Raw genomic sequence first — 13,961 nt, 5'->3', positions numbered from 1 at the left:
CTCCCCCGTCCACGTCTTACAAACTGAAAAATGGCTTGGTCTTGGTGGTGTTAGTTTCAGGGGTGGAGCGTGTCTCTTCTGGGTAGCAGAAAGTGCATGGTTTTTCAGGGTCGGGTGAGGAAGGGAAGGCGGGGTAGCTTTGGGGTCAGCTGTTTAACAAGGATTGTGGGGAAGGGAAACTTTGGAGTTAGGAAGGAATTCCACCATGGCTTTCAAATGTAGCCCCTCACACGCTGCAGTTTCCAAACAGAGCTTCAGTTTAAAAACCTTTCCAAGTCTATCCTTTCAACAGCACGGAGACATACTCTTGGTGGTCCGTTCAGAAAGCCTGTCCTAACCTAGGTCACCCGTTCCAGCTTTACCCAATTGCTTTTGGTCCAAAGAGGCTCCTAGAAGAGGCGGATGACACAGAAGCAGAAACCACAGGTGTGCGGGCAGTCCACAGGTCGCCAGAGTACAACGTAGGAGGCAGACGTGTTGTGCTCGGTCAGACTTGTGTAATACCTCCTGGGGAGGACATGGCAAAAACCACGTTTGAATGTGTGGCTTACACCTTCACCCCACTGACTCACTCCAGTTCCCTGCTTGAAAGATGTGCATTAGTCAGGATCTAGGCAGGAGACAGAATCCATGCCAGGTATTTTGAACATTTTAAATGTGTAGATTTCACAGGACACGACCCAAACAGGAAGGACCAAATTCCTGCTCCACTTTTCTACTCCGTAGTCTTCCCCCGTAACCTCCGCTGGCAGAGACTCCGCTGACTCAGGGACCAGTAGTAAAGCAGAAACCCTCACATCATGAAACAGGATTTCGAAGGACTGGCTCAAACCAAGGAGATGATTGTTTCCTGGGTTCCCCCTTTGGGAACTTAATAGCCATGAACTCCTCCTCTGGTCATGAAAAGAAGGAAGACATCTTAGACATTCTCCTCCCTTTTCGTCCCCTAAACAGAGGAGATGCAAGGTTTCAGCATTCATGGTATCTTATTTCTGGGTGACTGCTACACTGTGCGTTGGTGGGTCCTATTAACTCTTCTGCCCTCGATCACAGGTCTACCATCCAAATATATATTTCTCCTCTGAACAGTAAATTGCTAAATTTATCCCCGATGACTTCTGTAACACAGAGAGAAGGAAGTAGGCATCATGGCTGCCATGCTGGTTTATATATCTGCTCAGACAGTATGTACGTATGTACACGCACACACACACACACACACACACACACACACACACACACACACACACACGCATGACTTCCTTTTCCTACCATCTATTTTGTATGTTTATTGTGCTTATCCAGGGTATTACATGGTCAGCATTTCTTTGTTTTTTAACACTTTTTGTTGGTCATGGGGCTTGAACTCAGGGGCTGAGCACTGTCCCTGAGCTCTTTTTGCTCAATGCTAGTGCTCTACCACTTTGAGCCACAGCTCCACTTCCAGTTTTCTGGTGGCTCATTGGAGATAAGAATCTCACCGATTTTCCTGTCCAGCTGGCTTTGAACTTTGATCGTCAGATCTCAGCCTCTTGAGTAGCTAGGATTACAGGCCTGAGACACCAGTATCCCGCAGCATTTCTTACCTAGTGGGGTCACCCCAGACCTTGGCTCCTGAGAGGTCTGATTCCTTACACTGTATGCGTTCAGTTATTGTGGTTTCTAATGTTTATGACTGGGCACAGAACTGGCTTGGGATGGCCCTAGGGAATCCCCTGGGATCGAGACTATATTTCCTCTTGGGATAGCATTTATTTCCTCATGGACTAATAGGAAATACCTCCCCTTTATCTGTAGATGCAGTGGTATAAGCGAATATGACATAGTTCCAGAGGATTCTGAGTTCCTAAGTCTATGGAAGCGTGCTTGCTTGTTTTCCTGCTGGAGGCTTTATCCCTTGGAAACCAGACCATCAGAGGAACAGGGCTCCCAGCTGATGTGATGTGGAGCAGATAGTTTGATTCGGACACACATGTGTGTTCCGGCTTGAGAAGCCACCTTGATTAGCAGGACACGCGCTGTTCTGTACAATGGCATCTCTGTATTTTAGGGGGCTGTCTTCCAACGGGAGCCACATTGAGACATTAGCGGCTCGTTCCACTGTTCCATGTTCCGTCCGTTGTTTCTGGGTGATGAGGGATATAATAAGAGCAAATTCCACAGGCCTCAGCCCATTGCCATACTTCTTCTTCTGAGAAATGAATTCTTTGATTAGAAGCAATGCTGTGAGTAACACCATGAGGGCGAATAAGATGTCTGTGAGCGCACAGATAGTGAAGCCGGCAAGGGTACTAAATCCACAACCTGAAACACGCACCATCTCATTGAGGACATTTCACACACACACACACACACACACGCACGCACGCACGCACGCACGCACGCGCACACACACACACACACACACACACACACACACACACGCATCACCCTCCCATGATGGAAGGATTTGATGTAACTGACCTGCCACCAGGTTGTTGGCCAGTCCTCTGGGGTTCGGGTCCTAAGGCTGAATGTACTTGATTAAGCACTCGGCGGGCCACAGGATTACACAAGTCAGCCTGGGTGAGAAGAAGTTCAAGTTGTTGATACCACAAATAGTCTTCTTTCATGGCAACCTGACCACTTTGTGCCAGGCCATTTGAGCAACCTCCGAGTAGCCAGAGAATGAGGGATTCATCTGGAAACCAGTGATGCTCTATCCCGATTGTGCTGTGACTCATTTGCGCTGAGATCTCTTTGGTGAGAGCTGGCATGGCCCACAGATAGTACCCTGGCATCATAGTTGGCACAAGAACTACGCTCAAATTCAAGGGAAAGCCCTCCCCAAACCTTTGTTTCCAGGAGAGTGGGAATTGATGAAGTCATGCTCACAATCAACCTGGACAGGTGGGACCAGACCACTTGGCCCTCCGTGGGCCAGTATTTCTCCTTCAGGAGCTGTAGTAGCACGGCATGACTGTATAATTAATTTTCTTGGCACTTAGATCTGGCTTCCTTGTGTTATCCTTCTTTACTTGAAAATATATGCTTAAGGACAAGTTTAAATTAGTCCTCGAGGGTGGCAGAGTGTATACGTTTTTATACCAACAGGGGCTTGCTCAAGATTAAATAGCACGATGCAGGGAGAGAAGCCCGAGGTTTGAGGCTCCACTTCTGATCCTACTCCAAGTTCCATCACACATGTCTTCCTGCATGTCCCATCCCGCATTCTGCCACAGCAGCATGCGACCGACGGATGCGCTGCATCCCCATGCATCTAGCTTTGTGCGACCTTTCCCCTTTTTTCCCCTTATGTGTCTGGAATTTAAACCCCAGGCCATATGGTTGCCAGGCAGGAGCTTTCCTGCTTGAGCCATGTTCCCTGCCCTTTTGACCTTAGTTATTTTCCAAATAGGATCGAATGTTTTCTTAAAAAAACTATTTTTTATTGTAAAGATACTGTACAGAGGGGTTACAGTTCCATGAGGAAGGTAAGGAGTCCATTTCCTATCAAGCATTGTTACCCCCTCCTTTTTTTTCCCCCTACCTTCCCTTCCCTCCCCACCGCCCCAGCTCCTCCCTCCAGATCTAATGCTTATATTTGGGCTTCCTGTGGAACTAAAATGACAGGCACATGATACCTAACGATTGGTTGACATGGGTTGTAGACCTGAGCTGCCTTTGAACCGCAATCCTCCCAATCTCTGCCTCTCAAGTAGTGAGCTTTTTACAGGTGTGCACCAGTTTTTCACCCTCATTTTTTATGGGAAGAGTCCACTGTCTTTCTTGAGAGAGGTCCCAAGTCCAATCAGACACGGAGTTGTCTGTCTTCAAGGTAGAGGCTGGTCACAGTCTGAAAAGACTGCGAGCATGAGTTACAGAGGAGCTGGGACCCCTGAGCTTCCAGCTGCTCCCAAAGCGGTGACCCATACCTGCCATCTTCTTCTTCTCTTAAGCCATTTTGGATTTTCATTTTCCTGAGCCTGGCCTCGGTGGGGCACCCCAACTTCCATCTCTGAGCAGTCTGTATGGAGGGGCCCTTGGGTTACGGTTGCTCAAACTGCATATTTAATAATACCTTTGGAAAATGGAGCTGCCGAGGGACATACCGCCTTCTCTGTCACCTATGACATACTCTTTCCATCTTCAGTGAGCGTCTTAGGGGATCTTGGCACTGCCTGATAAGGTGACCCAAACCTTCCATTGCCATAAGCAGACCTACTTGAAGTGAATTGATAGTGTTCCATAGTTTGTAATCACAGATATGGGGGAGCTGGGGGGTCCCACAGGATCTCCTGTCACCTACCCCCGCTTTCCCCCCCCGCTCCCCACTTGATCATATCTCCATTTGTAGGGACAACCCTAATTCAACTGGACAACCAAAACCAGCCACCCCAGCTGGTGGAGGAATCTCCTTTTCCTGTTGATTTAGAGACACGAGAAGCCCCAAGTGGCTGGCTGATCGTTGTTCATTTCATCAGAAACATTGCTTTGTCTACTAGTGGAGCTGTTGCTCACTTTGGAGATAGAACCCCGAGATCAGCAGAGCCTAAAGGTGTGGAGAGGAGAGGCAGCATTCGGCTTGAGGTCACTGGGAATGATGGTTAACGGAGCACCCTCAAATTCTCACTCTGATTCCTGGGTCCGTGGGTGCTGGTTACTGGAGCATCACATATTAGAGGTTGATTTAGAATACATATATTCAGCCTTCTGGAGATTGCTGCCCCAGTTCCTTCTAGTTTTGGCACCTTGCTGGTTCCATATATGTTTATGCGATTCTGCTGTCATTCTCCATGATCTCTCTGACTTCTGCTTAGGTAAGATGAAACAGGAATCTGGGAGGGGAGACCACCACCCCTGTATCCTTCAAGTCCTTGATGGGGGGCCGTTGTTGGAGGCTTAGAAGATAACACCAAAATGTGTTGGTGCTACAGGATCCAGATATTCATCTGTCTTTCTCCCTGAAGGAATTCTCTGAATGTAGGTCATAAGTACCTCCTTCCAGAGGGGCTTGGCTGTGCACCTGGAGGCTAAGCAGAAAATGAACAGAGGGGCCTTGCTGAGCCTCCCTGCTTCTGTCATTATAACACTATCTGTTTGTCCAGTGAAACTTAGCATAGAAATATACCATTTTCCCTGGGCTTTTGAAAGCCATTCATCTCAGAAGGCTTCCGTGTCACATAAAACTTTGGCTCAATACATTTCTTGTGCTTCTGTCTTGCTCATCTGTCTTGTTCTATAGAGTGTTAGCAGAACCCTCAAGGTGGGTCAGGAAGAGGGGTTGCTTTCGCTTTCCTGTAGCATTCATCTTGGACTTCCTCCAGGAATGCTGTGTAGCGTTGGTTCATTGCTCCTATTGGGAGGCGCAGTTCTAGTAGCTTCCACTTGACCTTTTCCACCATAATAACCCCCTCTTCACAAGATGGGGAACCAATGTGGGCATTCTGCCAGTTTGCTGAGCATGTCTGTTATAGTGGTGCCTTCCAGAGCTGGGAAGAGCGACAAGGTGGATTCGAGAACCTCCCAGGCCCACTGGAATGGACTCCAGCTAAACTGTGATGGATTATCTCACTGCCTTGTGATCTTCCTCTGACTAGTTGATTACAGTGACATTTTGATTCCGTAGAAATTAATGTCAGTTCAGAAGCCATGTCCAACAATCTCTGAAAACTATGTTGTGTTTTCTACAATGGCATAATTACCTCTGCAAATGGCTACAGATTCTTTGGGAGAAGGCTCCAAGAAAGATCAACAGTATGCAGTTTTGGGGGGCAATGTATGCAAAAGTCTTTCCTTAAAGCACCTGGTTCCCTTTCACTCAGAGTGTTCTGTAAACTGGCTCAAGTCAATCGACTGATTTGGTGATTAAAATCATGCCTTTCTCCCCATATACCTAGAACTCTTTGGCTTTTACAGATCAGGTAGTAATTTAGTAGACAACACTCCCTATATCTTTTCTAGAAACACTGTAATCAACTGGCCAATACCATGGATCTCTGAGGTCAGACTGTTCTCTGTCCCCTGTGGCCCCATTATATATACTGCATTTAAGGATCTTAGCCCAATGGGAACAGTTCTCATCGTGATTTCCCAACTACTGAAAAACATGGCCAACGAACTCCTTGAAGATACTTCATTCCCTACATTCATTTATTTTACAGTTGAGGAATCCTTCTGGAGTGGATAGGACTTAGGTGACAAGTTCCATCTAATATTCCAACCCACTCTGACCTTCCGATTCTTCCTCTCCAATGTGCAGAGTGGGCAGCTCACCTTTAATGAAGTTAGGCCATGTTTGGGTCCATTTTTCAGCCAATCAACCAAACTAGCTGTCAGAGAGCCCTTCCTGGGCCTTCCAGCGAAACTGGACTCCAGACTCTGCTTGGTTGGCCCACTGCAGGGTGTTCAGCCAGAGTCAACCTCGAATCCCCTTCACGTTAACCTCATATTCCTAACATCTGTGGTGTCAGGTATTCCTCAGATTTTTATGTGTATACATTAGAAAAGTTAGGCAGCTCTTTTTTGGTTTTGGTTTTGAATGTGTAGTGACCCCCACACAGCTCGTACTTGGTCGTGTAACCTTTGGTGTGGGTTGAGAGTTGAATCTTGTTACAATTCTAGGAGGAAAGAGAATGTATAGGGAGAGCTCTGAGGAGAATGAGCAGCAGCACCTCATGCGATAAGCTACCTTACCAGGCCTTAATGGGTCCAGGCACAGGGGGCCCAACACCTCAACCAGGGGTAGAAGGACACCTGCAGATTGTGTAGTCTCTGCCCAATTTAGAGGTACAAAGTTGTTAGACGAACTAGACTTGCCCTACAGGTTCCCATTCGAATGGTTAGAATCATATTTCTTTCCCAAGAACTCTCTCAACAAAAGACGCCCTGCAGATTTGAGGATGTAATTTGTATTGTGACTCAATACGATATCTTGCACACTATCTTGCTATCTGAATTTTGATTCCCAGGACTCTTAATCTTAATGTATATGAGAGATAAAGCTTTCCTCCATAGGAGAGATAGAAGCATTCATTATTTTATTCTAAGCTTGAAGAGAACTTGGATATGATGAACTACTTAAATTACATGGTGTCCTTCTAGGTGCATTACATCAAGCAACCCATGCTGCCAATTTTCCCTGTCTTGTTTCTGTTTACTTTGATCACCTGGCTTACCCATTGTCTTCCAATGTTGTCTGCCCCTGTACTATGAGTTTACCATTTCCTTCTTGGTAATTCATTAGTAATCTATGGGGAGACACTTTGAAATGGTAAATGTATTAGTCCTCATCCAATTTGTACTCAATGGTTCTCACATCTGCTGATGATTCCTGCCTGCATCATTGATTATTTTTTTGAGATTTTGCAAAATGACTTTTTAAACTGAATCATCTCTCCACACATCGCCGAAATGGTCTGTCTCCCTCACTGGACTGTGAAGTCCCAGAAAGGGGACAGTGTATGTAATTCAACATGAACGTGAAAGATGTATGAGCAGCCGAATCTCCACAAGATTTATATGGAAATGAACCAAACTAAACTCACCCTTCCAATGAGGGAGGAAGATGGGGCAAAAATGCTCTGCCTTTACGTGTTTCTGTGAACCCCAAAGCTGATCTCAGATACAAGGAAGCTTGGTAATCAGCTCCGGGCTTTGCATAGGTGATCTGTGGTCTGCCCAGGCCCGTCCCAAGGCCAGCAGTGGAGATCCAGCAGAAGAAGGGAAATCAGAGGGAGTAACTGAACATCAGTGTCTGAGAAAAATGGATCCCGCATCAGGTTTTCCCCAGCGCTTTTACCCTCCTTCCAGCTTTGATTTCGAGAAAGGGCTGGGTGGCTGCTCAGACTTTGTTGATTCCTCCTCTCTCCTCCCCTCCCCTCCCCTTTCTGCCTCTCTCTCTCTCTCTCTCTCTCTCTCTCTGTGCCTGTCTCTCCAGCCTTCTCTCTCCTCTAGAAACTCAGAAACTTTTCTGCAGCTGTCAGACTTCTTTGCCTTGAAGAATATCTCTAATCGCCCCGCCTGATTGGTTCTCGTTAGTGGGCTGGTGGCATTGATTGTACTCAATCAGCATCCTCCTTCCCAGCTGGGGAAAATGTCCCATTTGTTCCCCCGTTTTATCTACTCTTCCTTCTACAACTGTTTGACAGGTTTTTTTTTTTTTTCCTGGGATGTGGGGAAAAAATAATAAGGAAAAAAACACCGATGCCATAATCCCAAAGACCCAGTTTTGTTTTGTTTTTTCTTTCCCCTGATTGTGGGACCAGGTCAGACTGGACACTGGGCTTCTCTACCCTCTCTATCTCTGAGGCTCACTGGCATGAGTGCCCTGTGGGATCTATCAGAAACTCACACCCTCCTTCCCGTCCCCCACCCCCACCCCCCAGTTTTGCTGGTTAACCATAAGAAAGCCAGCCACGGCAAAACACAGAAATGAGCTCACTTGTGGCTCTCGACCCTACGCTTACATGTGTGTGTGTTTTTTTAAATCACTGTTGCAGCCCCATTTGGTGGGTGAAAATACTCAGGTCCAAGAAAGTTCACCCCAGAGGTAGCGGAGCTAGGGCTCCAGCCTGGTTGCCTCTGGAGTATGGCTCTATTCTACCTCTCCCTAGCCCTGAGAAAGCCAGTTCTGCGCATGGTTGATGGTGATTCTGATTTGGTTTGGCCAGCAGAGATGCCTGTGTCTGTGGGTAGGCCAGGCAGCCGCTCGGGGGTCTGAGGGACTCCTGCCTCCCACCTCAAATCTCTGCCTTGGTGATTTAACACACACTTTGTATCAGTCCTAAGCTTGTCTAAATCACTGGGCTGGAGCGAGGGAAGAAGAGGAAGAAGTTGAGATCATGGACAACTAGAGAGTCCTTCAGGCAGAATCCTCATGGCTCAGCGATGTCCAGACTAGGGCTCATCCGGGGATCTGCGCTGTCTCTGCACACAGGCTGCAGGGGCGAGGCCTGTGATCAGCGGGGTCAGAGCGGCCGCATGGTTGCTTTCCCCCTCCTCTCTCCCCTGCACAGGAGGTTTAACAGATATGTCACATTATCTCAATTTTACCTCACACAGATTTCTCAGAACAGGTAAGCGTTTTCTGATCTGCCAACTATCATTCCGGGCTCTCTTCTTTTGCAGAGTACAGAGACTTTCCCTCCAGCCACTCAGCAAAACAACGCAGTCAGAATATGATAAGAATGTCTTGGATCTTTGTTTAAAAAGACGGGGGGGGGGGGAGAGTCTTGTTAAATTTTCTGTTGAAAAGTGTTTTGTTCGCATTGTGATAGAGAGAGAGCTTTTAGAAATCAGTTCGGAGGAGCAGCCTTCCTACGGCAGTCTATATTCAAAGCAGGGGGAGAGAGGGAGAGAGAGAGAGAGAGAGAGAGAGAGAGAGAGCTTGAGCTTGAGCTTGTTGCTAGGGGCAACACTAACTTCTAAGGGGGGATTGCTGCATGTTGGTATAGAGCCAATGTCCTGAGCTCCTGCGGGGGGGAGGGGGTCCCCTCACAGAGGAAGAAATGAGCAGGAAGTAGCCAGGTGCCTGGGGACTGTGTGGGTGCCTGCCTTTGGCGGGAGGCTATCACCCAGGCATGGTGGCCTGGGACAAGGCCACACTAGAAAGACAGGAAGGCCTCAAAGGCTACAGTCCGGTCAGGTCCCGTTCCACGCAGCAGAGCTGTCCTGGTTGGAGCAGGTAGGTCACGTGTCTGCGTATCCATCCCTACGGCATGTATGCATGCGTGTGCAGTGTGGTCGTACCACGGGACCGACATAGGATCCTCAGGAATGTCAGCATATACACATTCGTGTTGCACAGTAGTCTCTCGTCTCCCAGAATTTCCTGGCCCTTTATTCTCGCTGCTCCTCCCGCTGCTCCTCTTTCTCCTGGAGGCCTTCGATCCTTCTCCATCGCTGTCCTTTGAGCGTCTCTCACTCCCGTGGGATCCGTCCAGCCTCGTGCGTGTATCTCATTCCTTTTGGTTGCTGAATCGTACTCCGTGACATTCAAGTGTCATTGATCTTGATCAGTCCTGGAGTCGTGTTTGCAGATTTGCCTCTTTGCTCAAACTTACAGCCCCCCGCCCAGACACAGAACCCAGCCGTTGCACACACAGGCACGCCGGTGATAATTCTGAGTCTTCTGTGCATGCATTTCCCGGCTGAGGCTGAACAGGGTGGCCTCTTGCCTTCTTGGTTCTTCCACTAAAAAAAAAAAAGTGTTTTTCTTGTGTGGTTTATTTAATGCCACTATTTTTTCCCCCTTGCCTTTCATGTTGTGCTTTTGGTTGGTGATATTGCTATTGACGGTGAGATCGGGCAAAGCACTGAAGCGCTGCTTGGCATTTCTGTCTTGTGGGGAAAATAGGTGTGTTAGATAAGTTCCATTCAGGCACGGGTTACAGTGCTGTTGACCTTGAACTCCATGTTCACAGAGGGACCCTATTTACTAAAGAAGGTGTCTGTAAATAGATACACCCACAAAACAAGGTTATGTATTGATCAGGTGCTGAGAATGTGACTGAACCGTGGGGAATGTGACTCTTCTCCCTCCCCGCCCCATCCCCAACCCTCTGCGCAGTGGCTCAGTCTCTGCTCATTCAATGTGTGTAGCGGTGACTTCCTGGACCCTAACTAGTGGGAATCGACTACAAGTACAGTTGTTATTTCGCCAAGCTTGGGGCTAGTGACAGTGGATCTCTGCAGTATTTAAGACCCTGTCCCTCCCCTCACAGGGCTGGAAATCAGCTCTCTCCTAGCGGTGTCCACTTGAGGGACATTTGCTTTGGATGGAGAGAAGCTGGGATTGGAGACATTGGTGTTGGAGACATTGTTGAATAGAATTAAGGGAAAGCGAGGGCTTCTTTCTCAGAAGAAGGGGGGAGGAGTGAGGGGAGAGAGAGCCAGGGAGACTTACAAAGGGCAGGCCTCCACACAGCCCTCCTCGGAGGTTGTATACTTACAGCACCTTGGTCAAACAAAGGAGAATCTCGCGCAGGCCGCCCTGGTGGTTTGCCGAAGCTCCACCGAGGGCCCAGGCTCTGGGTCCCAGCTGGTGGAGAAGGTGACGGAGGGAAGAGGAAAGGCATGGAGGATAAGAACCAAGACAGGACCACAAACTGTGGGGACCTCAAGGGAAGTGATCCTGAGTTCTTCTTGGCTGAGATTGAGCCCACCTGGCTGGCCAGGTTGAGGAGGGAGGGCTTCGCTGACCTTGAGGCCACACAAGAAGCAGCAGCCCTTAGCTGAGTTGTCCATGGCCAGCTGTGACTTGGCCTTGTGCCGTCGGTGGCGTCTGGGTGGGTGGAGGAGACTCCCCAGCTCTGGATTTCCAACCAAGGCCCCGTCTCTCCTCAAGCCGTGATGAGGATGGCAGGGATAAATAACAAGGCCAGACCACTTCTTAGTGTATAAAGATATCCGTGCTGTGTGATTTCTGCAATTCTTTGCCTTGCTTTTCCAAGACTTTTAAATTTATACTTTAGAGGCAGGGATAAGATGGGTTGTGGGTTTGGAGGATCCCAGGGGCACCTATACACACCCTTTCTAACTCAAGGGTGCACTGGGGTACCAGTCATGTAAAGGGGATCATTTAAAAAAATACAAGAGGCTCGTGAATCTGGTCTAGTTTCTGTGCATGGTTTATTAATAATAGGAAGAAGGCTGTGTGTCCCACAGGCGGGTATTATGGGGAAGAGCTGGGGGCGGGGCTTGGGGATGGCCATGTCCCTCCGGCAGGTGACACATGGCCACCTTCACACAGAAGCCAGAGGATACTGGGAGAAGAGCGTCCATCGCCCTCCTCATGGCATGCGCTGTATCTGTAGGCTCTGATGGGAAACCCAGTATCTCCCAAGTACAGTTCCAATATTATCTCTCGTCCCTCCATTTCTTCCTCCCTCTCACCGCTGGACAGTTCTGGAAGAATCCGGAGCCCATCTTTGCAATGAAAATAGTCAACAGCAGCGAAAGCGTTGCTTCTTTCCAGGCTCTCGTTTCTCCTTTTCTGGAAAGGCAACAACGCTCTTCGAGTTCAACCTTGGTGCTTCTCTTTGCCGGCCTTACACGTGGAAAGTTCTTATTAAGATGAATCTGTACCTGGCACTCCCTGGGAGTGTGTGTAGTGTGTGTACATGTGTGTTTTGCTCACATCAAACAGACTTGTTCTTTCAAAACCTGGGCTTACACTAATGATAAATTAGGGGATTATAAAAGGATTCCTGTTAAAATTCCCCCAGTGTGTTTATAATGTGATTCAATTTACACCATGTTCAGCAACTGTCTATTGTGTGAAGGAAGGCTCTCTGCATTAGCACGCACCTGTGAACGTGCCGGAAAGAGAGGGTTAGAGAGGCTGAAGGGGCTTTTGTCACTGGCCTCAGTGAGTTATACTCCGGCCCGGGAGCAAAGCTGACCGGGTGACAGTTTCTTCATCCTCAGGACCACTGTGCTGTGTGGAGAGTTGGGGAAGAAGTCTGGCTCCAGGCTCCTGGGTCTGACCCCGATCGAAGCCATGTGTGTGCCCTGGGGGTGTTCAAGGCACTGGGAGTCTGGGTGTCAGATGTAACCAAAGAGAGATGGAGAGGATACAGAGAAGAGATTATTAGATTCAGGACACCTGAACTAGGGCTGTGGGGTGGGGGTGGGGGAGTCTTCATCAAGACAGGTTCCTAGATAGCCCAACACCTAGCACTTCGTGGACCTTCCCTCCCCTTCCCTTCCCTTCCCTTCCCTTTCCTTCCCTTCCCTTCCCTTCCCTTCCCTTCCCTTCCCTTCCCTTCCCTTCCCTTCCTTTCCCTTCCCTCCCTCCCTCCCTCCCTCCCTCCCTCCCTCCCTCCCTCCCTCCCTCCCTTCCTTCCTTCCTTCCTTCCTTCCTTCCTTCCTTCCTTCCTTCCTTCCTTCTTTCCTTCCTTCCTTCCCTCCCACTCTCCCTCCCTTCCTCTCCTCCTTGCCTTCATTTTGGCATTACTCAGGTTTGAACTCAGGGCCTCATGCTTGCTAGACTGGCACTTTACTACTGAGCTATGCTACCAGCCTTGTTTTCCACTGGTTATGTTGAGGACAGAGTTTCACTTCCTGCCCAGGTATGTGTCTAGACTGTGATCTTCCTACTCTATCTAGTTTTCCCACTGTTGCTGGAATGCCAAGCGTCTGCCAGGGAACCTGGCTTGCCTCTGTGGGGATGGCGTCTCTCTACCCAGGCTAGCCTGGAACGTGGTTCCTTCTAGTCTCAGAGCCCCAGTTCTGCCCTGGGGTTTTCTGGGGCCCCCACCCTTCTCCCATCTTCTACCTAGAATCGCATGTCCTAAGGGGTCCGCACAGCTGAGGGGCCTTGGGAGCCCCCTACCCCTCTGTTTAGGCAGCTTCAAAAGAATCGTTGGTGTCACAGACCAAGTCAGCAGGGCTGGGAGGGAGCCTGGAGCTTTATTAACTAATCTTTGGTACTTGAGTAATTTATTATGTTTAAGCTGGTGCCATCAAGTCTCTCGGCAGTGCCCGCGTGCGCTGGGAAATAAATTAAAGGCTGTCCAGAGATACTTGGATCATCTGTGTGATTGCTGGGCTGGTGAGATGGAGGTTTAAGGCCCTCTCTTCTTGCAAATTGGAAATTAGGAATTAATAAGACAGCAGGCCAAAGAGCTGCCGCGGTGGTGTGACTTGGCTGTAGGGCCGGGGCGGGAGGAGGGAAGGCCTGTGTCTGGGAGCAGGGAGAGATGGATCAAGATTTCCAAGCCATAGGCAAATGTTCTGGCGTGTGGAAGAGAGCTTTGGGCCTGTGTTTCCACACAGCAAGGGGCTTCTGCCTCTTCAAAGGGTTAACTACATCACGGGAGTCTGAACACCTGTTCCCGTTCTCAGCCAGCTCCCGGCCGCCGGGACTGTGATGCTGATGGACTCTGCTCCTTTCTAGACCCCGGTCTCCTCATCTGCAGTCGGATTTGTGTCCACGTTGTATCCACAGAGACACCGTAGGCTCGTGTTGCGGTTTTAAT

This window comes from Dipodomys spectabilis, unplaced genomic scaffold, assembly GCF_019054845.1.
Source record: "Dipodomys spectabilis isolate Male_0828 unplaced genomic scaffold, ASM1905484v1 ptg000076l, whole genome shotgun sequence".
Taxonomy (NCBI): Eukaryota; Metazoa; Chordata; class Mammalia; order Rodentia; family Heteromyidae; genus Dipodomys; species Dipodomys spectabilis.
Note: the sequence above shows the minus strand (reverse complement) of the source record.